This window comes from Bos taurus, chromosome 22 (genome assembly GCF_002263795.3).
Source record: "Bos taurus isolate L1 Dominette 01449 registration number 42190680 breed Hereford chromosome 22, ARS-UCD2.0, whole genome shotgun sequence".
Taxonomy (NCBI): domain Eukaryota; kingdom Metazoa; phylum Chordata; class Mammalia; order Artiodactyla; family Bovidae; genus Bos; species Bos taurus.
The window spans coordinates 31,364,107-31,386,670 of record NC_037349.1 but is presented as its reverse complement, the minus strand read 5'-3'; the positions used below and the strand labels follow the sequence as shown (position 1 = coordinate 31,386,670).

At 38.1% G+C, this 22,564-nt stretch overlaps 1 protein-coding gene and 1 long non-coding RNA gene across 2 annotated transcripts in view; one reads left to right on the top strand and one right to left on the bottom strand.

Annotated features, from left to right (window-relative positions):
- LOC104976682 (uncharacterized) overlaps nt 1-22,564 on the top strand; it is a 692,169-nt gene that overhangs the window by 146,698 nt on the left and 522,907 nt on the right. Inside the window, exon 5 of the long non-coding RNA XR_003031815.2 lies at nt 14,989-15,143. This is a non-coding gene — a long non-coding RNA (uncharacterized lncRNA). The remainder of the gene's footprint in view (nt 1-14,988; nt 15,144-22,564) is intronic.
- MDFIC2 (MyoD family inhibitor domain containing 2) overlaps nt 1-22,564 on the bottom strand; it is a 117,111-nt gene that overhangs the window by 15,655 nt on the left and 78,892 nt on the right. The gene's annotated exons all lie outside the window — the stretch shown is intronic.

Sequence of the window (22,564 nt, the reverse complement as noted above, 5' to 3'; positions counted from 1 at the left end):
GATAGCGAAACCTTGATGAGGATAGAGATTACAGCAGCTATTTACTTACAGAATTAATTAACAATCAGTGCAAATTATCACACGTAGTCAGGCAGCATGTAATGTAAATTGCTTTTGCACAAAGTAATTCAGTAACAAAAAAAGTTGGATAGAGGTTACTGGAATGTAAGAACATGCGGAGAATACAGTATACAGCCAAGTGGTATATGATTCTCTTTTTAATTTCTCAACACTTTTAAGTATAGCATTTTGAATCTAAGTGGTGTGCTACATTAAGCAACCATTTGGAGACACTGGGCTTGTACTGAGAGAATTTTATAGAGAAGTTAAGCTGCCATTCATAAAGTTATTTTAATTCTATATCTGTTTATATTTTTATTTTTTTCCACTCCCCAGTGGGAACTATCTGTTACTCATTAGAAAATCATCTGACAAACACACATTTCAGAACCCAGTCTGTTCAACCCAGAATTCTGACATCTGAAATGAGTCACAATTTTGGGTGAATGTTACTGACATCTTCCGTCTTTTGTAGATGGAGTGCTAACAATAATTTCCCCAGATTCCTTCTTTTGTGGTGTTATTTGACTTTGTACCCAAAGTATTACAAAGTAACATAAGCTAAAAGGAGAAACACATAAAAAGTGGTATCACATCTTCTGCAGAGAAAACTATTTTGGAATTAAATAAGGAATTTGTGAAACTATATTTGGGATGTTATACATAGTTCTTGACATTAACTTAGAGAAAATAATTTTTTTCAACAGGAAAAAGATCACAAAAATTAGGACAAAAATTAGAAGTTCATCTGTATTGTTGGGGAAAAATATTAAAGTGGATACTAAAAGTCAAGGAAATAGAAAATTTCTGTTTGGGCTAGAAGTAATTGCAGAAGCAGTGGGAATAAATGTGAGTAACAGAGAAGACAGACAGTTAATTAATTTTTTATTACCACTGAGCAAATGTTATTAATTTAGTTCAATTAACGTTTATTGAGTACCCACATGCAATGGATGAATCAATGTGAGAGGAGATGTTAATTTATTTATTTGAAGTTTTTAAGGAAACATTTTAATGATTTTCATTTTTGCTCACTAATTGTGACTTTAGAATTTTTGCATTGGTGCATCTTCAGAGTTTATACATATATCTATACATATGTATATTCAAATTATGAATATACTTATGAACTACTTATTCAAATTATGAATAAGTAGCATTACCCCCACCCTATCCCACAGGCACTCCTCTGATTCTCTTCTTGTTTTTTTTCTTCCCTTCCACTCCCCTTTCTCTCTCTGGGTTTACTTCTTTGACAGACCTTTCGTACCTCTGTTACTGGTTTCTTTTTCCCCCTCCCATTCCTTAAATATTCCTCAAACTTTGTCCTTTTAGTTCCTTGCTTTGTTCCTTGGTCTTAATTCTCACTCACAACTCATTTTCTTTGTGCAGTTGGTTACCAAATCTCTATGCAGTCAGTCAGCCAGGCACATAACTGTGTGCCTAGATATGCTTGGGATTTCAGAGACTAAGAGCAAATAGTCTTGGTCCTCAAGAGACCCACAGTCATCACACATTGCAATCTCAGACATGCAGCTGACTATTGGATGTTTTATTTGAATTTTCAGCCAAATTATTACAATTGTTTTGTCTCTTTCTACTTGGACTTTCATTCTCCTCCCTGAACTTGATATTTCTGAATATCCCTGAAGAATTCACAATTAATTTCTTTTCAAAGTATTGCCCTTTTGCTGATGTCTAAAACTTAAAGTATTCTTTGATTTGTTCCATCCCTCCACCTGGTGCAATAGTAAAGAATCTGCCTGCCAACGTAGGAGGTGCAAGAGATGCAGGTTTGATCTCTGTGTTGGGAAGATCCCCTGAAGTAGGAAATGGCAACCCCTCCAGTAATCTTGCCTGAAAAATTCCATGGAGAGAGGTACCTGGTGAGCTACGGTCCATGGGGTTGCAAAGAGTGGAACATGACTAAGCAACTGAGCACACTCACCAAACACGCACACGTGCGTCCTTCCATCATATTATTTACCAGTTCTTATTTGTTCTTCCTTCTAAATATCTCACAAGTCCATCTCTGTTTTTTCATTTGCAAACTACCAGTCAGGTTTAATCTTCTGTGCCCTTAATTCTGGATTCCAAGGCATACCTCAGAGATTTCGCTGGTTCTGTTGCAAAAGACCACAGTGAAACAAATATCGCAGTAAAGCAGGTCATGTGAATCTTGCTTTCTCAGCACATCTGAAAGTTATGTTTACATTATACTATAGTCTGTTTTGGAGAAGGCGATGGCACCCAACTCCAGTACTCTTGCCTGGAAAATCCCATGGACGGAGGAGCCTGGTAGGCTGCAGTCCATGGGGCCGCGAAGAGTCGGACATGACTGAGCGACTTCACTTTCACTTCTCACTTTCATACATTGGAGAAGGAAATGGCAACACACTCCAGTGTTCTTGCCTGGAGAATCCCAGGGACGGGGGAGCCTGGTGGGCTGCCATCTCTGGGGTCGCACAGAGTTGGACACGACTGAAGCGACTTAGCAGCAGCAGCAGCAGCATAGTCTGTTAAGTGTGTAACAGCATTTTGTCGAAAAACACAACGTACATACCTTACTTAAAAATACTTCATTGCTCAAAAATGCTAAGCATCAGTGAGTTGTAATCTCTTTGTCATAGTCACCTCAAAGATCACTGATCACAGATTACCATAACAAATATAGTAAAAATGAAAAAGTTTGAAATACTGTGAGAATACCCAGGTAAAGAACCTGCCTGCCACTACAGGAAATGTGAGACTCAGGTTCAATCCCTGGGTTGGAAGATCCCCTGGAGGAGGGCACAGCAAGCCACTCCAGTATTCTTGCCTGGAGAATTCTGTGGAGAGAGGAGCCTGGCGGGCTACAGTCCATGAATACATAGAGTCAGACATGACTGAAGCAACCTAGCGCGACAGCACAGCATGCACTGAGGATTATTAAAATGTGACACAGAGACTTAAAGTGAGAAACTGCTGTTGGAAGAAGTGACTCTGATAGAATTATTTCATGCAAAGTTGCCATAGACTGCTTCCTTGGTGGCTCAGATGGTAAAGAATCTGCCTGCAATGCACGAGACCCAGGTTCAATCCCTGGGTTGGGAAGAGCCCCTGGAGAAGGAAATGGCAACCCATTTCAATATTCTTGCGCGGAGAATCCCATGGACGGAGTATCCTGGTGGGCCACAGTCCATGGATAGCAAAGAGTTGGACACGACTGAGCAACTAACACATTTTTCAATTTGTAAAAAATGCAGTATCTGGGAAGCACTATACGGCAAAGCAAAACAAAACAAGATTGGCCTGTATTTCAGTACCATTGATCTCAACCATAATAGCAGCTCTCCCAAGACATCTTATACACTGTGATCACAATGATATCATGAGCAATATTCTCCTGATCATATTACTCATAAAAAAGCAAAACAAAGCACACACACATCATTCATACACACAAAATGTCAGTAACTCTTTCTTTCCCATTCTCTTATTCTCAATGGCTTAACTCAGTTCTGTTGACAAATGGCCTTTTGAAAAAAAGTAGCTTGCTTTTAAGTTTTCCTTCTGAGCAATAAACTCCAGAAGTCTCTATGAAAATGATTAGATAAGACTTTAAGGAAGGATGATTTTCATTTTAATTCTGCACCAGAATTTTAAGGTGAGTGTGCATTTCAAATATTTGGACTATTTTTTAAAGCTGTGATGATGAATTACATTTTCCTTTGGATTTAAATTGTCCTCTAACTTAGAATTTAGTACTGTGATTATCTGTAGTTGAAATCTGATCAAAACAGAGAAGTGACATTTGTAAGTATAAGTTACCAAGCCATTAACAGATAAGTATGATTAGTAAGCTGACACTGTACAGGTAAGAAAAAAAGTTTCTCCCTTAGTGTGTAAAGTTTGTAAAGTTCACACAAATGTCAGAAGTGATATCTTCTTGTTAGAATATATGGACTGTCTTCACAGCTTGGTGGGTAATGACACAATACACAAAATAGAAAAAAGCATACATGATCACACATGGTGAAAAATTATTAGAAAGAGCTAGAATCATTTTCCTGATGTATAGAGCACTGTTTTTCTTAAACTGAGTTAAGTTTGAGATCTGATACTATGGTTAACGACAGAACAAAATGAGGACGATAAGGATTCCCTAGTAGTGTCAAAAGTGTAATACAAGGTAACTGATACTTAAAGAAGTTGTATTTTAAAAACACACATTTTCTTTTTCAAAGCTGAGTGGGGTAGTTTACTCAAGGTGAGAGTTGAAGGCTTCTTAAGTATCTCACCTTTTGAGATGAATGGCAGTCAGTAATTCATGGAATGTGTCATTGTTATATCCTGTTAGATAGGACCACATAAAATCTTACGTTCATTACCTCTGTTTTTTCAGTTCAGTTCAGTCACTTAGTCGTGTCCAACTCTTTTTCACCCCATGGACTGTAATATGCCAGGCCTCCCTGTCCATCACCAACTCCCAGAGTTTACTCAAACTCATGTCCATTGAGTTGGTGATGTCATCCAACCATCTTATCCCCTGTCGTCCCCGTCTCCTCCCGCCTTCAATCTTTTCCAGCATCAGAGTCTTAAATGAGTCAGTTCTTCATATCAGGTGGCCAAAGTACTGGAGTTTTTAATTTTTTTTTTAATGGGGGAGAAATAAATGAACTGAGTATGTGGGGTCTTCTTTTTCTTTAATTTTTCAGATGCCAATTCTGGTTAGATGTCCTTTAAAGACATTCAGGGCTTTTTTTTTTTTTTTTTTTTTTTTAAGACACTCAAGTAAAGCAGCAGTTTTATGTATTATTGTTTTGATTTGTCTTCTGCCAGCGCTTCAACTAAAACTGTCTCAAAAAATATTAGATGAAATGTTTATCAAGGGCCATGACAAGAGGACATCTTAAGCCTTTTCAATAAAGAGAGAAAAAGCAAGCAAGTATCATTTCTCCAAATATGATAGGGCTGACTGTTCAAGGTGAAAAGGATTCAGGGGGAAGAAAGTTTTAAGAGGAAATTGACCATGGCCCTGTCCTAGGTTTCCCTGCTGCCTGCAAAGCAACTTCAGTCTTAGGGGCCGAAGTGGAGTGTTTGGCCCAATGCTTCTAGGTAATTACCTCTGTTTTCTGTTTGCCGCAATACTTTGCACTGGTAGGCAGATGTAGGCTAAGTGATATACTTTTATAGCTCGATCCTAAACTGTAGCAAGAGCAATTCAGTCCTAGAATGTGGTTGAATCTTCTTTCAACATGAAAACAGTTTGCAATTATGAGTCTCCATTTCATTTTTATCCAGTTACTTTCAGTTTAATGTTAGTATAAAGTGTCTCAAGAAATAAAGATTATATTATCTTAGGGAAAGAATTGTATAAAGTTTTTATAGCTTGATGCACTTGGATTAGTAATAGGTTAAGAGCTCTGAAAAAATAAATGGAGCCAATCAGGCTATAAACTCATGTCTAATTGGTGTTGTATATACAGTTGATTTCTTTTCTTACTGTTTGTATTTAATTATAAATGTTAAAAATTAAATTATAATTATTCACAATTGTCGCTATTATGTTAAAGCCATCACAGTTTATCATCCCAACTATTTGAATGTCACTGAAAGTCTCTTATTTGCATTATCTCATTTGACGCTCACAACACTATTGCAAAGTATTATTATCATTATTATATGAATGAAGAAGTAGATGGAGGGTCAGAGATTTTAATGGTTTGCCCAAGATTACCCGACTGGTAAGGGGCAGAGCTAGTACTTGAACTTATGCCTTCTAATTCCTATGACAGTCAAACTTTATTTTCACAAATTGCTTTATGAAACCAGGCACTCTGATATGAGATCAAGACACTTTTCTGAAGTGTAACTCCTTTGTCCTTTGTGATTTCTCTCTCTAGGTGATCTTGCTGGTGTTTGATTAGGAAGCATGCTATGTGATTGCCTAGAACCAGAATTCTTACAAATGATTGCATTTTCCAAATTTATCCCTCAAAGACAAATGCAAGTGACATCTCATAGGTGAAGTTTCCTACAATACCCCCTACTCCAGCTGAAACTAATTGTTTCCTTTGGGAGCCCCCAGAGACCTGGGCAGGTATCCTCATTATATCCTATAGTTCTGTGCACAGTGGTTAATTTTGGATGTATTTCTCTTCCCCTTTCTGCTGTGAGTTCCTTGCAGAAAATGCACCTCTATTTGTCTTTGATTTTCCAGCACCTAACACAGTGTCTGGCAAAAAACACGTGTTAAATTTCAGATGAAGGATGAATTGACTGACAGATTGAATGTGGGGTGTCTCAACTTTCAGTTGACAATTGACTCATTTTCCTTGGTACAGGCTTTTCTGATCACATCTTCTATTGGCCTTCTTATCCCACTCTCAATATGCCAGTTGATCCTGGTGAAAGTCTAAAAATTCTCTCTTTGTGCTAAAATAATATTGATTTTTATTTTGATGTGAATGCAGAATTTACATTTGTGTCTATAAAACTGTGAAGAATACAAAAAGACAAGCAAAATAAAATCCCCTGTAATTCTACCATTATTAACACATTTTATTTGTCTCACCAAAAGACAATAGAAATATCTGGTATATATATTTAGCGTATGTGTCTATATATGCATCAGATTTATACTATGTAGTATGTATTAAATTTAGAATATATATTAATGTAACTTTAATGTATTATTATATAATATATATGTATATTGTATATATAATAATATGTATGCATATATTGTATATAGTGCTTCCAAGATGTGTCACTCACTCTTCTAGAACTGTTGTTGGTATTAACTCGTTTAATACTAGTAGTAGTAGTAGTAGTAGTAGTGTTAGTTGCTCAGTCATGTCCAACTCTTTGCAGCCCCATGGATTGTAACCCACCAGGCTCCTCTGTCCATGGGATTCTCCAGGCAAGAATACTGGAGTGGGTTGCCATTCCCTTCTCCAGGGGATCTTCCCAACCCAGGGATCGAATCTGGTCTTCTGTATTACAGGCAGATTCTTTACCCTCTGAGTTACCATGGGGATGATACTAGTAGTACTTAACACTCATTTAATACTACTTATTTAAGTACTACTAGTATCATCCACACTCTTTGAATGAAGACCAAAGAGCACAAGGATGTAAAGTAACTTACCCAAGGCCACCTATAAAAAGCAGTGGAACTGCGATTGAAATTAAGGCAGCAAGGCTACAGACCTATGGTTCTTACCATCATGCTATATTCTCTGTCTAGATAGAGATTTAAAAAGGATATCCACCTTGATCAACATCAACATTTTATTGACTATATTATATATGTTACTGTTATATCATGAATATTTCTCTAATCCTAAAGATTATTTCAAAGCATACATCTCATCTCAGATGTTACCTCCTCAAAGAAGCCTTGCTGCTGCTACTGCTGCTAAGTCACTTCAGTCGTGTCCAACTCTGTGCGACCCCATAGATGGCAGCCCACCAGGCTCCACCATCCCTGGGATTCTTCAGGCAAGAACACTGGAGTGGGTTGCCATTTCCTTCTCCAATGCATGAAAGTGAAAAGTGAAAGTGAAGTCGCTCAGTCGTGTCCGATTCTTAGCAACCCCATGGACTGCAGCCTACCAGGTTCCTCCATCCATGGGATTTTCCAGGCAAGAGTACTGGAGTGGGGTGCCCTTGCCTTCTCCGCAAAGAAGCTTTACTTACACTATATCTAAAGGAGTGATTCTCAGTTGGGTCAGATTTTGCCACCAAAGGCACGTTTGGCAATGGTTGGAGACATGTTTTACTGTCATGATTGGGATGAGTACTTTCAGTGACTAGCAGCCAGATCAGATCAGATCAGATCAGTCCCTCAGTCATGTCCGACTCTTTGTGACCCCATGAATCGCAGCATGCCAGGCCTCCCTGTCCATCACCAACTCCCGGAGTTCACTCAGACTCACGTCCATCGAGTCAGTGATGCCATCCAGCCATCTCATCCTCTGTCGTCCCCTTCTCCTCCTGCCCCCAATCCCTCCTAGCATCAGAGTCTTTTCCAATGAGTCAACTCTTCGCATGAGGTGGCCAAAGGACTGGAGTTTCAGCTTTAGCATCATTCCTTCCAAAGAAATCCCAGGGCTGATCTCCTTCAGAATGGACTGTTGGATCACCTTGCAGTCCAAGGGACTCTCAAGAGTCTTCTCCAACACCACAGTTCAAAAGCATCAATTCTTCGGCACTCAGCTTTCTTCACAGTCCAACTCTCACATCCATACATGACCACAGGAAAAACCATAGCCTTGACTAGATGAACCTTTGTTGGCAAAGTAATGTCCCTGCTTTTGAACATACTATCTAGTATGGTCATAACTTTCCTTCCAAGGAGTAAGCATCTTTTAATTTCATGGCTGCAGTCACCATCTGCAGTGATTTTGGAGCCCCGAAAAATAAAGTCTGACACTGTTTCCACTGTTTCCCCATCTATTTCCCATGAAGTGGTGGGACTGGATGCCATGATCTTCGTTTTCTGAATGTTGAGCTTTAAGCCAACTTTTTCACTCTCCTCTTTCACTTTCATCAAGAGGCTTTTGAGTTCCTCTTCACTTTCTGCCATAAGGGTGGTGTCATCTGCATATCTGAGGTTATTGATATTTCTCCCAGCAATCTTGATTCCAGCTTGTGTTTCTTCCAGTCCAGCGTTTCTCATGATGTACTCTGCACAGAAGTTAAATAAACAGGGTGACAGTATACAGCCTTAACGAACTCCTTTTCCTATTTGGAACCAGTCTGTTGTTCCATGTCCAGTTCTAACTGTTGCTTCCTGACCTGCATACAAATTTCTCAAGAGGCAGATCAGGTGGTCTGGTATTCCCATCTCTTGAAGAATTTTCCACAGTTTATTGTGATCCACACAGTCAAAGGCTTTGGCATAGTCGATAAAGCAGAAATAGATGTTTTTCTGGAACTCTCTTGCTTTTTCCATGATCCAGCGGATGTTGGCAATTTGATCTCTGGTTCCTCTGCCTTTTCTAAAACCAGCTTGAACATCAGGAAGTTCACGGTTCACATATTGCTGAAGCCTGGCTTGGAGAATTTTGAGCATTATTTGACTAGCATGTGAGATGAATGCAATTGTGCAGTAGTTTGAGCATTCTTTGTCATTGCCTTTCTTTGGGATTGGAATGAAAACGGACCTTTTCCAGTCCTGTGGCCACTGCTGAGTTTTCCAAATTTGCTGGCATATTGAGTGCAGCACTTTCACAGCATCATCTTTCAGGATTTGGAATAGTTCAACTGGAATTCCATCACCTCCACTAGCTTTGTTCGTAGTGATGCTTTCTAAGCCCCACTTGACTTCACATTCCAGGATGTCTGGCTCTAGGTCAGTGATCACACCATTGTGATTATATGGGTCGTGAAGACCTTTTTTGTTCAGTTCTTCTGTGTATTCTTGCCATCTCTTCTTAATATCTTCTGCTTCTGTTAGGTCCATACCATTTCTGTCCTTTATCAAGCTCATCTTTGCATGAAATGTTCCTTTGGTATCTCTGATTTTCTTGAAGAGATCCCTAGTCTTTCCCATTCTGTTGTTTTCCTCTATTTCTTTGCATTGATCGCTGAAGAAGGCTTTCTTATCTCTTCTTGCTATTCTTTGGAACTCTGCATTCAGATGTTTATATCTTTCCTTTCCTCCTTTGCTTTTCGCTTCTCTTCTTTTCACAGCTATTTGTAAGGCCTCCCCAGACAGCCGTTTTGCTTTTTTGCATTTCTTTTCCATGGGGATGGTCTTGCTCTGTGTCTCCTGTACAATGTCACGAACCTCATTCCATAGTTCATCAGGCACTCTATCTATCAGATCTAGGCGGATACTGCTAAATAAACATCCTGCAATGCACAGGAACCATCACAGCCCTCCCCCAACAAAAAAAGCCTACACAAAGAATATGGTTTTCAATGTCAATAGTGCATATGTTGAGAAATCCTTGTATAAAATAATCCCTAGCTTTCACCACCAGCAATTTCTATTATATCACTACTTTATTATCTGCATAGTACTTTCTATTTAGTTTAGTTTAGTTGCTCAGTTAGGAGAAGGCAATGGCAACCCACTCCAGTACTCTTGCCTGGAAAATCCCATGGACGGAGGGGCCTGGTAGGCTGCAGTCAATGGGGTCGCTAGGAGTCGGACATGACTGAGCGACTTCACTTTGACTTTTCACTTGCATGCATTGGAGGAGGAAATGGCAACCCACTCCATTGTCTTGCCTGGAGAATCCCTTGGACAGAGGAGCCTGGTGGCCTGCAGTCCATGGGGTTGCACAGAGTCGGACACAACTGAAGCGACTTAGCAGCAGCAGCAGCAGCAGTCGCTCAGTTGTGTCCAGTTCTTTGTGACCCCATGGACTGCAGCATGCCATGTTTCCCTATCCATCACCAGCCCCCGGAGCTTGCTCAAAATCATGTCCATCGAGTTGATGATGCCATCCAACTATCTGATCCTCTGTCGTCCCCTTCTCTTCCTGCCTTCAATCTTACCCATCATCAGGTCTTTTCCAATGATTCAGTTCTTTGCATCAGGTGGCCAAAAGTACTGGAGTTTCATCCTTAGCATCAGTCCTTCCAATGAACACCCAGGACTGGTCTTTAGGATGGACTGGTTTGATCTCCTTGAAGTCCAAGGGACTCTCAAGAGTCTTCTCCAATACCACAGTTCAGAAACATCAATTCTTCAGCTCTCAGCTTTCTACTACTTTCTATTGCTCTAAAAATATTTTGCATGTGTACTTATTTGCTTGATTTTGTAGTATATGTCTCTTCTACCCTTGACTGAAATATCACCTTTATGAAGGCTTTGTCTATATTTATTAATTGCAATCTCCTGAAAGGGTGCCTGGTACATAATAGGTACTTAATAAATAAGAAATCAAATAATGTATATCATTTCTTATGTCACATATCATAAAGCGTTTAACAGTTCCACCATTCAATAAAAATGTAGATTCTTGACAATTTTTGCTATTATAAATATTCTTAAACATTTTCATGAATCTTTTCATATATCTATCTGTTTATATAGGTTGAAGTCATAAGTAGGGGCTTACTGAATTAATGGTGAAATTTCTAAAGCTTTTCATGTAATTTACTAATTGCCTTCCAAAAGGATCATGTCAATTTATACCCACACTGATAGTGATTGGGGGAAGTTTGCATACTTTTTTCTGGCTGACTCTAGGTTTTACCAATAAAATAATTTATTTTTATCAATTCGAGCGGAACTTTGAGCCAAGTCTTCGGTTTTCTATATCTGAAAAGACAGTCTTTCACTATCATGAGAAGTGCGAGATTTTTTTTTTTCATATTCAATGCCTTTCTGAAGAATTTTTGTTCCACAGCTAGATTCATGGGTAATTCTGAGCTCTCCTGCATTATATGGAATTAGACAGTGAAAGACATTCATTTTGGGTTTATATATCCATAAACTTTTGTTGGAAAATATTTATTGGATGACTGATGGTTGGATTTGGTTTATTTAGCTGGTTCTTGCCTTTGTATCCTGAGGCCTCCGAGGTGAGATGGCTGTTGACAGACTTTGAAGGATGCCTGTTGGCTTGTAGGTCTTGACAGGTTCGTACGCATCCATGACATGCCTGTATGAACGCAGGACAGGGATGTCATCTGTACAGAGAGCCTGGAGGCTGGAAGTCAAGCCACACTAGTGGAAGGGCAAGAGGTAACAGGAGGGAATAGTGGAGGAGCGAAGCACATGTGCATTTACAGCTCCTCTGGCCCACTGTGTGTGCCCAGGGTATTGTGGCATCTGAGAAGCCTAAGTGGGGTCTGCGATCTGTTCCTTGTGGTCTGTTGGGTAGACGTTTAGCTCAGTGGTCTCCCTCCGTATATATACACACAGCTAATAGAGTACAGGGCTTCCCAGGTGGCACTCATGGTAAAAATCCACCTGCCAATGCAGGAGATGTAAGAGACACAGGTTCGAACCCTGGGTCAGGAAGATCCCTGGAGGAGAGCATGGCCATCCACTCCAGTATTCTTGCCTGGAGAGTCCCAGGGACAGAGGAGGCTGGTGGGCTGCAGTCCATAGGGTTGCACAGTCGGACAGGACTGAAGCAACTTAGCAATAGAGTACAAGTCTATCCAGTGCAGGTTAAAACAGCTATTTGTATTTATTTTTTAAAGGAAATGCTCACATAATAGATATTTTGGTATATTTTTAGTGTATATAGTAATTAATATGGCAGCTTATATTTCTACGTGCCCACGTGTGTGTGTATGTGTGTATGTGTGCCCAAGATGGGCTTGCTCATCCCCCCCACCCTTTTTTTTTTTTTTAATAATAGTGGTTTACAAGAAAAACTTAGAGACTGCTGGTCTAAATAACAGAGTGAGGTCAGCCCTCTACAGCCCCCTCCACCTGAAGGAAAATCCATCTTGTTTGACTTCCTTTCTGTGCTGAGGGTGTGGCTGCTGGAACACTGACAGCCACAGCAGCTGCAGTAGTGGCCTGAGTAGACTTTTCCTCTGAGTTTCTATAGTGGTAACAGGATTAACAGACTCTATTCTGGAAGTACTTGGGTGGCATAACACCTCCCAGCAGAACTATTCCTGACAAGGACGTGCAGATGGAAATGCATATTTATGTCACTTAAAGCCTACCAGAGACACAAGGATTTGAGCTATAACAATAAATAGAAAAAAAAAAATTCTCCAGCGTTTTTGGTAACCCATACTCAAGTGCATTGACGGTGCTTGGCGAAAGACCTATAGTTTGCTCCTTGTCCAAGCATAAAATATTCAGTACTAGCATGTGAAGGTAGCCTATTCGGAATATATTTTAGAATAGTTGGAACAAACTAGCACAAAGTCAGTTTACATTTCCAGGTCTTAAAAAACATAATAGGACAATTCTATGGAGTATTTGGACCATTTCAAGGAAAGAAGTCTTATTTTAAAAAGTCTCCACTTAATCCATGTATTAATCATAATAGGTTTTAAAAATTATCTCCATAGGCCAAATAGACACTGTGGTCATAGCTTCAAGTTTAAAATATTGTCTTTATAGCAATCCCTGATACAACTTCTCTTAGCTTTCTTCTCAAACACCTCAGACAAGATAGAAAAAGAAAAATTCTTATGCCCATAAACTATGGGTTTGATTTTTCTGGGAAAAATTGATGCAACGTATCAACTCATTAGAACTGAACTGAAGAATCCGATCAGTCTGGCACTTTGGCTAGGTCTGCTGAGAGGGAAATGAACCATGTCTGTTCCTCCCCATCAGCACCCCCAGTCATGGTCTGGAAATGAATATTTTATATTAACTGGAAAATTGGGGTTCCCTCTCCTTTGAAGAGGTATGCTTTTTGATCTGATTGGAGAGCTGTAGTTCTTTGCCACTCTAACCAATCCAGATATGATTTGTTGCAATAAACAGAAGATTTTCAAGCATTGTTTGAGGTTTTCATTAGATTACCTGAAGAACTCTGTGAAGAAAAGACAAGAAAATCTTAAGGAGGAAACAGAGGTGGAAAACCTGCAGGATACATCCATAGGGACACAGTGAATTAAGAGATTCTGAAGATGTGAAAATTATGACAGAGTTAAAATCTGCCTTAGGAACAGTAAAACACAGAACTGACCCTACAGCAAGTATCAGTAGTCATGTAGAGAGTAAATATGAACAACTCTCCCATAGTTTAAAAGCAAAGGACAGAGGATTAAAGTTGATAAAAAATGGTACTACATATAGAGGTCAGAGCACATAAGTCTCACTTAAGAGCTATAGTTTCCTGAAGAAACCAAAACAGTTTAAATACAGACTTTGCTTAAAGATAATCTTGATATGTATGTCTTGAGCAGAAACAATTTATGAGTGCGAACCTGTCTAAAATTTACTAAAAAGAGACCAACAATCCTGCAAAGTATTTTAGCTTAAAATAAAAATATTCTTTCAAGCACCCAGGCAAGCAAAACTAGATCATATAAGAAAGAATTGTTCTTAAGTTGTCCCCAAATTATCTTTGTTCAAAGTCAAGTGCCAGAAAACAGTGGTGCAACTTTTTTTTTTTTTAATTTCAGGTGAGATTAGGTCTTGACCATTTTATCCTCAATCAGTTTGTCTTTTCTGTGTGAAAAAGTATACTAAGGTGTTCTTATAATGCTTCATCAGAAGAAGATACACTACTCTAAATAAAACTAACAAAACTTTTTTTTTGGAAAAGAAAAGTTATATTTTCACTTCCTAAGAAAGCAAGAACAAAGTAAGGAACCCAAGTTTTGAGGTGCTGGGGCAAGGAAAGAATGATAGTTGTCCTGAGAAATGATCAATGGTTATGATCAATGGTTACAAGTTTTAAATTCTAGTGAAAGCATTGAAGCGAATATCGTCATTCAAAACTAACTCTGATTGGAGGTGACAGAGCCAGAAACCAGGAAGTGTTTAGAAGTGTTTGGTCTCCTTATAGGATGGTATCTGGGTATAATTTAAAGCAACTTTTGCATTATTAATTTTTATTCTTCATTATGGCAGTTACCTGGAAATTGTACATAAGAAAGATTCTCAGATAAAACCTCCACTCACAAAAGTGTCTGAATTTTCCAAATGCTTGTAACGAACATGAGTTTTCCAAATTTTCTGAATCTTTCAAGTTTTCTTAAATGAGCATTTTAATGCAAAATACTTTTGTAAAAGCTGAGAAAAATAGATTTCTTCATTGAAAAAAATACTCCCTTTCAAAATGACCAATTAAGAACGGGGTTCTTTAAAATGAATGTTATAATGTCCTAATGTGATCATGTGGATTAGAATCCAAAGTAGTCAATGGAAACATTAGTGTCTGCACTAATGTTTTGTGCATGCATTTATAATGTTATTCCTTGAAAAGTGTTATAACTGTTTCCTTTGTTTAATGAAAGAGTGATGAAGGCAAGTATTGTTATATCTTTATCTTTCAGTGATTCTCTAAAATATTTTCATAAAGAAAGGAGGAAGAGAGATTTCAGGCATTTTGAAGAAGACCCTGGAGCCAGTGAATGTTTGGGTGAGGAACCCATCTCAGAACCATATGGGATGCTGAAGAACTCAGAAAATCAGGGCAGCGATCAGCAGTGTAAGTAATACAGCTGTCCTAGACAGCACTTTCAATTCATAGGGTTTTCAGAGCCACTGTCTCTTTGATCTGCAGTTCCTTTCCTCCCAACAGCACCTTCCACACCCACAGACATTCACGTCCCCCAGCTTTATGAATGCCCTTTACAAGTACCGTTCTCTCTGCTTCGAGTTACTGTTTTCTTTCCCTACCTTACTCAACTTCTCCTCATCCCTCAAACTCAGAGGGAATGGTACTTTATTTATTTAATAACTACCTGTTATCTGCTCCTGTACCTGTCAGGTACAGGGACTATGGAGATTAACAAATTCCATTTCCCATCCTCACGGACATTTCAACTTCTCTGAAGCCTTTCTTGACTTGTGAAATAGGTCCTTTCTGTCTGTCCTTCCATTATGAGTGCGTCTTTCCCACTGTGAGGAAAGCTGTCCATCCCTTGGTATTCCTGAGCTCACATAGCACTTGGCGTAAAGGTTGAAAGAATGTTGAGAGGTGTTTGCTAACTGATGATAAGCAATGCAATGTTTAAATTCTGGTTCTCCTGGCTTCTAGCTGTGTGCTCTTTCCTCTATATTATATTGCATCTAGAACAGATACAATAATACCCAGGGATGGTGAAATATTTTCAGGTAAGTTTTCAGATATGAAATTCTTTGGAAACTTTATCCAATTACAGAATTTCAGATGTTGGATAAACCATAGGTGTTAGTTTCATCTTCCACTCACCAATTCATCCATCCATTCATTCACTTAGCACCTGCTATAATAATGAAAGTATTATAAAGATTATAATGATAACTAACATTTGCTCCACATTGTGAGAAGCTTTGGCTAAGGGCTTTAAATGAATTTTCCTTTAATTCCTGTAGTAACCCAATGAGGAGGTTATTAAAAGTACAGTTTAACTAGCAAGGAAAATGCAGTTTAGAGGGGAAGGGCGCTGTGCTTTATTCATTGGTATGTTTCTAAGCTAGAAAAGATTGGAGTAAGATTTTGAACTGAGGCATGAAACCTGCTGTCCTTTCCTTTAACAAAGATACAGGAGCAAAAAGATGAATGTGTCATGGTTGTGCCGTTGGGGTCTTTATGGTCTATTTATAGGAGGCAAACATGTCAACAGACAGATTGCCCACAGGTATCCCTTCTCTGCCATCTGTAACCTGAATTTTGTACCAATGAAATTCCCCTTAATGACTAATGGCTGGTCAGAAATCCCCAATGAGGCCAAGGTTCAAATGAAGGGACAGAAAAGACAATGTATGATGAAAGATAAGGCACTTTGGCTCTTGTCCCACTCCCTGGGACTCTGATGCATATGATTCTATCTGGCTATCATTGTTGAGGTCTTTCATATTTATAGGCATTGCAATATTAGATGATGAGTGTTAGTCCTCATTCCATCGGCTGGGTAGATTAACCTCCTAATTTTCTACAAGAGCCTCTATCAATTAGGTTGTCATAGAAAAAGAACCCCTGAGCCTGGCTGAAATCTTTTGTGTCTCTCAGATGAGCTCTCTATCTCACTTAGAAAATAACAATAATATTAACCGCAATCACATCCACTCTTTATGCTTTAAATTCCTGTAGGTGCTTATATGGTCCAAATTTCTCCCCAAGGTTTATAAAACAAAGAACCACTACTTTGGAAATCTAAGAACTTAAATAGAAGAACAGTTACAGCCATGAAGAGTTGAAAGTTTGGGTAAAATTTGTTCTTAGTCACTGAAGATGAAGACTCTTTGAGATTCTAGGTTCTCAGCTTCTGAAATACTTTTATAGTGCCATAAAGATAAAACTAGTCATTTTAGCTCTTTGTTAAGAGTACACTGGCATTTGTATTTTTGTCAAATGAGTTATATAAAACTATGCATTTTAAATAATTTTAAATAATTAATATTTATGGATTTGTTTGTGTCTATGTGCTTACAATTTAGTATGTTAAATGGGTAGGCTTTCAACAAAGCAATTCTTTACTACTGCTGCATCTGCTTTGGATTAATCTCACTTTAATTGAATGCCAGATACATTTGCAAGAGCTCAAAGGGTTGAAAACAGTAACAGAAATTCTAAAGGAATAATACTTAAGGTGGAACCATAGGGCCTCCTGGGTTACATGAGTTTCTTTACCACTTAGCTAATGGAATATTTAAACTTGAAATGAGCCAACCATACTTTGTTTGAAACAGGTATAAATATACCCAGTGATTCCAGTTCAATAACTGTGGCAGACTGGAAAGAGGATTTTTTCTTTCTTTCTCTGAGAGAGCTCCATAAGTCATCAGAAGATAGTCCTGATGTTTTAAAGGAAGTATATTTACTCTTGTTAAGGTTGCTCTGAGAGGAGTATCTTTACAGGTGATCAGCTTGTTGAGTCCAGAGGGTAATTTTGCCTCATTTATACATCTTGTTGGCATGAGCCTGTGTATACCTCATTTTATAATATCTAGGAGAGTGGTTCTCAAACTTTGTGTGTACCTATTATGAGTCACAAGGCAACTGAAATTCAGAGATGTGAAGCAGCTTGTCAAAGATTCAAACCCAGTTTGTTCTAACTGAAGTTTTCTTTCTTGTTACCATCTATCTCTGCACAGATTCCTTAAAATCAGCTGAGATAAGTGCAGAGCACTGATAATAAAGACTTTCATCCAATACTTTGGGCACACATATGTTTAAGAAGATGTTTGAGTTAGAATTAGAAATGATTCTCTTTTCCTTTCCGAGAAAAAGTTACTTTTCTAGATTTCAAGGAAACTAATTGCAGTGACTCAATTACTAAAGATGAGAATTCTCCTCTCCTAGGAAATGAGAAATCTATTAAATTCTCGTACTGTCATAAAGAGGCTTAAAGCCTGGAGCCCTGTCCTAGATTCATCACCAGAACTTAACTCTGAAATGTTTCTTTTCCCAACATACTACCCAGTTTTAAGAGCATCTTAGGACAGAACCAGGTCAACATAGTAACATGCAGTCAACTTAATTCACATAAAAATGAGCAAATGAACATGAGATCTCTTTGGGTTCTTTTGAAATTTTTTTCTCCCTCCGTGATAATTTACTTTTATCACTTTTTGAGACCCAGTTTTGGACTTTTTACGATGCTTCTTTCTGTGGTACCTTTTACTCCATCTGACTTGTATACATTCTTCCCTCATCCTTGTGGTTTTCTTTTTTGTTTGACTAAGCTGATACACTCTCTATATTGAATATACACCAATACAAGAGTGCAATATCTCTAGTCTTTATCTATTTCTCCCAAGTATCTTTATTCTTTATCATAGGAGACATTGTAGAAAGCACCAGATTTATGTAGAAACCAAATCTTCGTGTGTATCTATATAACTAACAGGCAGAGGGAAAAAATAATTGAGTGTGGATGAAATGGGATTAGTAAACTGCAAGAAATAGCATATATATGTTTTCTTCTAAGTTTGTAAGTGAGCATTTTTGCATACTGATTCAGTGTCCCTTCTGTCACATTCTACTTGGATCCGGCACCCTGCCTTCTTGCTCGGTCTAGGGAGCATGTGATGATGGTGGGTGAGTGACCCTGGTGGATATGCAGCAACGACTCACTCCTTCAGGCTGATGCCTCAATGATGGAGGTGTTTTGCTTTATTATGTTCTTCCACCTAGACTGGAAGGCCTTTGGATAGGCTCCAGATGTTCCACAAAAAGGGGCACTTTTTATAGAGAAAAATGCTTAGTTTTCTCATTGGCAGCACTTAATGAGCGTGTCCTCTGAAGATAGGGAAGCACCCTGCAGAGGATGCATTTAACACAGCCCTATAATTTCCGAAGCGCTCACTCAGAGGCTGACTTTACAACTGCCTCTTCACCTTCACCAGTGCCCAAGGCAGTAATGGGGTCAGTTAGAGAGCTTCCTTCAACACTTGGGAGTCTACCCTCTGAGACTTCAGTGGAGATAAACACCAAGAGAAAATCCATCCGTCTGTGGGTTCCCCCCCCTTCATTTAGAAGTTCACTCAGCAAAATGCCATTTCCAATTCTGTTCTCTGTTAAAACACTGCAGTTGATAACATCACTGTAATTTTTGCAGTATTTCCCCCCTCTTAACCACCCAACAAAGAAAGGAAATGGAAGAAAAATGTATGTTAAGTGAAAACATAATATTATATCCTCTTTGACTTTCGCAAAGGGTGTTAAAACAGATTCATTAGTTTTGACTAAATGCAAGGTTTCTGTGAGGATTTTCGATAAGTGATGTGACAGAGTTGATACGTGCGCTCAAGACAATGGAGGTTAAAACTGTTTTGAAAACATCTTTCTCTCATATATCTCACGTGTTGAGCAAGCTACAGAATAAATATATGGTAGGTATTTTTCAGTGCAATAAAAAGATTTTCGAGGTAGGTCTCTCTTTTCCTGAAATACCTTTTTGTGCCATGATGAGCTAGCCAACAAAAGAATTTTGAGGGGGGCAGGTTAATAAGAGAAAGTAATTTATAACACTGATATGTCAATATGTTTTTGAATAAGCTTTTCCCCAGATTTTCTTGAATTCTCATTACTATAAGAATTATAATTATATGTCTTCCTCCCACTTGGAAAATGGCACAAGGCGCCTGCATGCAGTTCTGCTGTTCAAGTCATCACTAGAATAGAAATGTCACGACTTGGTTAACAATGCTTTATTATTCACATGGATCTTTTTTTTTTTTATAGTGTTCTTTAGCTCAAAAACATTGTAAATCAGATATCTGCCTCCCACTCTTTTGTTCATTTGCAAATTTTTATTATTCTAGTTGAAGAATGCAATGGTGTGTCAAGAGTCAGTGTGTTCTGTTTATGCTCTTCTTGCTTCAAAATCCTGTTTTCTGAAAAAGGGAAGATGCCAGAAGCATGCCTAATCCTAGCTTCTTCATACGTTTGTAAGAAAACTCTGTTCCTCTTCTGGATCAAAAGAAGTTTGGTGCTTTGAATCCATGAAGATGAAACAGAGGAATGAAAATATACTTAATATAAAGGAAAAGTACTTTAGACATTGTTATGGCTTTTAAACATATGTCATTTGCTTCTGCATCAGTTCTCCCTGTTTCTCTGTGTATGTGGTTTTTACTGCAGCACTGCTGTGCTCAGTTCAAGATATCAATGTGTGGTGGCGGTTTTGTTGAAATAGCTTCAAGGTGTCCCATTTAGAAACATGTTACTAATAGAAAGAGGGTTGACCTCCTAGGACATAAAATCATGCTATTGAATTTTTGTTCCATCACCAACTATCAAATTATTTTTTTATATGGTATGTACATGATTTAAAACACTTTAGAAAGAGTGTGAAATATAGCATCTTATGCCTGAATTCATAAATATGGTATTCATGTAGATTAACCAACATTGATTTAAAAAAAAGATCCTTCAGAAAATATCATGTAATATCTACCTAACAGATGAATCTGAAGCAAGACAATAGTCAGGAATTCACTCATTCATTTGAGAAACATTTATGGCTTATTTATATAGTACTTAGCAATACACTCATTGTTGGTAGATGCATAAGGGTGAATAAGACCTGGTGCCTGTCTTCTGAGTTTACCCGTCAGTGGAGTGTCAGACATTCAGCTGACTTCAGTAGCATATGACAAATGGATAATAGATAGGGGCTATTCTGCAGTTCTGCAGATGCAAATTCAGGGATTTTTAATAATGCTTGGTGTAACATAGATAGATATCTAAAAGAGATGACGTTTTCACTGGATCTCAAAAAATTAGTATTTAGTTGCCAGGTGGCCATTGATATTCAAGGAAGAAGAAAAAATTTGTAAAACACAGAAGTGTGAAAACTAGTATTTAGCAGAGCATAGTAAGAACATGGGGGAGGAATAAGCAAAAGTGAGAAGAAGGATTAGGGGAGCTATGGTGGAGTTTTTGTTTACCTATGGATTTTAGACTTAGGCCGTTGGGTAGTGGTTATTGATTTAAGGGGAATGGATCCCAAGGAAACATATGGACCCTTTCTTTGGAGAAATGCACCATACACAGACATATAATATAGATTCCCAACCCCTTACCCCCAAACATGGATATAGTCTGTATTAAAATATTAAAATATTTTAAAATATACAAATATTTTAAGCAGAAATAAAACAAGGTCATGTATTTGTCTTAGAAATACCAATATGGAGGATGAACTGGAAGGAAAGTAAGCTTTGTCCTCACCACAGCTCTGTAGGCTAAGCTATCTACATTTTACATATGAGGAAGCTGAGGCACAGATAGGTGATATAAGTCATGAACTGTAATTGCAAAGAGTGAATGGCGAAGCTGGGATTTATACTCAGAAAGTCTGGGTATAAATCTTCCAAAAAAGATGAGCTTTAAATTGTTATGGTGCCCTGCCTGTGATATAGTAGACTAAACAGGCTGATAATGATATTCATAGTACATATAATAATTAATATTCATAATCAGATCAGATCAGATCAGTCGCTCAGTCCTGTCCGACTCTTTGTGACCCCATGAATTGCAGCACGCCAGGCCTCCCTGTCCATCACCAACTCCTGGAGTTCACTGAGACTCACGTCCATCGAGTCAGTGATGCCATTCAGCCATCTCATCCTCCATCGTCCCCTTCTCCTCTTGCCCCCAATCCCTCCCAGCATCAGAGTCTTTTCCAATGAGTCAACTCTTCGCATGAGGTGGCCAAAGTACTGGAGTTTCAGCTTTAGCATCATTCCTTCCAAAGAAATCCCAGGGCTGATCTCCTATAGCAATGCAAAGGAGAAACTGTAATGATATCTGTTTGAATAGGTCACCACAATTATTCGGATTTCATGTGAAATATTTTGTATTTATATATTTGGAACTGAATAAGGTACTAACAGTTGTCTGTACTACCCTTAAGTTTTAGAAGTTTTGCTATAAAGAGTTTTGTTACTTTTTTAGAGATAAATGCTTATCTCAAATGGAAAATAATGCAAATATACTAAAGAAAATGTTATATTATTTTCACAGTAAATGAATGAAAAAAATCTTGATAAAAATCTAATTAGAATTTAATTCGAAAAGTCACTCATCTTTAGCGTTTTTTTAATATCTCGGAAGAAATTGCGTGTTTTACAACTGATATTAGGCTTCAAAAAAAAAACTTTCACTTCTAGAAATTCAGAGATGGCCTTTTTTTTTTTAAGATAGCACAAAAGTTTTGGGTGTAGGATCTCTGGTAGGCTTGTTCGGAGTTGTCTTTTCTCTGCCTTCAAGTTACAGTATATGAATACACATAGGAAAGAAAAATATTTCCAAAGTCAATTTACTGGAACCAGGTGCAATACTCAAATTGCTTACTTTTTAAAAAATATGGTGTTAAATGTTGAAAATTGAAAAAAATGTTTTGTATACTTTTATAGAGGTAAATGTCTATTCCTCTCATTAATTTTTTTACATGACTTCTTTTGATAGGATTGAAG